At 48.6% G+C, this 2,901-nt stretch overlaps 1 long non-coding RNA gene across 1 annotated transcript in view; it reads right to left on the bottom strand.

The window, feature by feature from the left end:
- Window positions 1-2,425: 2,425 nt before the first annotated feature.
- Window positions 2,426-2,901, bottom strand: part of LOC112548560 — a 7,052-nt gene continuing 6,576 nt past the window's right edge. The window contains exon 3 of the long non-coding RNA XR_003092257.1: window positions 2,426-2,512. This is a non-coding gene — a long non-coding RNA (uncharacterized LOC112548560). The remainder of the gene's footprint in view (window positions 2,513-2,901) is intronic.

The following is a 2,901-nucleotide window of genomic DNA, read 5'->3' as shown; positions in this document are numbered from 1 at the left end:
CTTCTGATCTTTCCCCTACAAGTGCTGGCCACTAAAGTGTAGTTCTCCTTGAGGACCATCTCTAGCTTCCACTGTGCGTATACCTCTTTTTTAAGAGGACCACAATGTCCCTATTAAGCCAGGAGGGCTTGCCAGCCCTCCTGCTACCTTTCCTCTTTGCAGGAACGGTGTTCCTTTGTGCTTCGAGGATCGTGTCCTTGAGCAACAATCACTCTTCATGCACCCCATTTGCCTTCCCTTCCTGGTCCCTCATCGCCTCCCCTACTAATGCGCTAAGCCTGTCGAAGTCAGCATTCTTGAAGTCCAGGACTTCAATCCTGCTAGCTGATTTCTCACCCTTGTGGTGGACTGTGAACCTGATAATTTCATGGTCGCTGTTGCCCAGGTTACCCTCAGTGTTCAAGCCACACACCAGATCATCTCCCTTGGTCAAGCCCAGGTCTAGGAGACCGTTACCTCTGGTTGGCCCTTGCACTTCCTGGGTCAGAAAGAGCTCAATCACAGTCAAGAAACTGCGTGAACAATCTGACCTAGCCAAGTGTTCCTCCCAATTTATGTCCTGGTAATTGAAGTGACCCATGACAACCAAGTCCCTTGCGCATGCAGCCTCTGTCAGTTCACAAGAGAACTCCAGATCTAGCTCCTCCCCTTGGTTTGGTGGTCTGTAGTAAATGCCCACAGTTAGGTCTCTCTCACTTCACCTCCCCACCCCCAATAGCTTGACCCAGAGGATCTCAAGCTGTTTATCTTTGGAGCCAAGTTCAGCTTCCAAAGAGGTGTACCACTCTCTCACATAGAAAGCTACCCCTCTGCCTTTTCTCCCAACTCTGTCCCTTGTGTGCAGGGTGTAGCCCTCCACAACTATGCTCCAGTCATTCAAAGAGTCCCACCAGGTCTCTGTGATCCCTACCAAGTCATATTTCCCACTAGAGAGCAGGAGGGCTAGCTCCTCCTGCTTATTTCCCATGCTCCTGGCATTGATGTACAGACAGCGGAGGCCCTCAACTGACACCCTTGTTTTCCTGAGACACTGTGGGAGAACTGTTTGGTTAACATTTTCAAAAACAATTGTGTTAGTGTCCTCCACAAGGAAGCTTTCCTGTGTGCCAGTCCCCAGGCATGCTCCACTTGGAGTTTCCCCATCCCGCATAAAAGGCGCTGCCCCTAGGTGACAGTGCCACTGGCCCCAGTGCTGTGTGAAGCAACATGGCCACATGCAGCACCACGGTGAGCCAGTCCGGTCCCGTTATGTGTGGCACAATCAGCACTGGCTCTGATCCACTCTGGGCTGCTCCATGCTAGAGGGAGATGGGGACTGGCAGCAGCAGGCCCCAAGTGCCCAACAGCTGCTTCTGCTGCAGGAGTGAGTAATGGGCCCTGAACAGGGTGGTCATGACCCTGCAGGGTGGCTGGGATCCTGTGTGGCAGGACTGGGACCCTGTAGGGAGGGGCTGTGGCCCTTTGGGAAGGGGAGGCTCTGACCCTGCAGGAGGGCTGGGACCCTGCGTGGGGGAGCAGTCCATGTGCTGTACAGGGGGGGGGGAGGGGGGCTGCACCCTGTGGGTGAGCAGGAAACCCACTCCTCCTGTGCAGCCCCCCCAATTAGTCCTCCCACACCCACGATTCCCCCACCCCTACCCACACACCCCTACATCCCTCCACACCACCCACACCCCTTCCTGCCTCCCTCCTGCAAACCCCACATCCCCCCCATCACACACCCAATCCAAACACAAATATCAAAACATATAGATATTTAGAATTTATTTTATTATGATGATAGCATCACTGCTAGGCTTCCAAATAGCTTTAACATTGTAAATATAGCAATAAAACATTGCCCAAACTTTTTATACTGCTGGGGACAGCACAGGTGCTGGCCCCAGGCTCTAGCTCCCCCTGGCTGCAGATCCGGGATGAGCCAGGCAGGGTTATTTTGCCCCAGCTGGCACAACTTGCTCTACAGCAAAATGCATGTCCAGGCACATGCGCTGAGGCAAAAAGCCCTAGCTCAAATTTGTGCCACTCCTTTTTGAGCTGCTGCAAGCGCATATACCTCCATGTGTGGATGCACCCTAGGTGTCTATGAACTATGGAAGGGGGAGAGGGAGATGCATGTAGTTTGAATGCCACAGAAAGAAATCAAACTTAAAAAAATAATAGCGTTTTCCTATTGCAAATGCAACATTTCATTCCATTAATCCACTTGCCTGGTAACCACAAAAAGACTTGGGACCCTTTAAAATTCCTTTGTTCTGCTGAGTGAATTCAACCTGATAATAAAGAGCCCCAGTAAAAAAAGGATCTATCCTTTTTGCAGTACAGGAGGAACTGTAAAGGGCTGAATCTGTTCCTCATCTGTGAGACCTTCTGAAAATTAAAAAAAAAAAAAAAAAAAAAAAAAAAAGTTTATTCTACTTTCCTTCCCAAGTAGAAGCTCCAGAATCCTGTTTTTCAAAGGCAGCCTTTCCCTCAACCTAGAATGAAGATGATAGAGGGTGTTGTTTCCCACCTTAATAAAACAAACAAACAAACAAAGTTCAAAATAGTGGGGGTTTTTAGGGAAAAACAGGAAAACATTTCACAAAATGTTAGCAGCTTATTTTCCATTTCTGACCCATTTGTAACGTGCTGGGTGTAATTGTAAAAAACAGTTATTCTTGGCTGAATTGTGGTCACTGAGCCAATGGTAAATTTGCCATTAATTTTAGTGCAGGCAGAGGTTTGTTAATGCTGAATACTTGTGATAAATCCCAGCCTATGAACACAGCATGACAGGTTAGTAAAAGTGATGGGCAAACATGTTTGCTGCACATACACTACTTTGCCACTAGAAAATTTTATAAGACCTGGTACCAAGTATGCTAATAATAATGCCAGATTCTTAGTGGCTTCTGTCCT

This window comes from Alligator sinensis, unplaced genomic scaffold (genome assembly GCF_000455745.1).
Source record: "Alligator sinensis unplaced genomic scaffold, ASM45574v1 scaffold448_1, whole genome shotgun sequence".
NCBI classification, from domain to species: Eukaryota; Metazoa; Chordata; order Crocodylia; family Alligatoridae; genus Alligator; species Alligator sinensis.
Note: the sequence above shows the minus strand (reverse complement) of the source record. Positions and strands in the feature narration are given on the sequence as shown.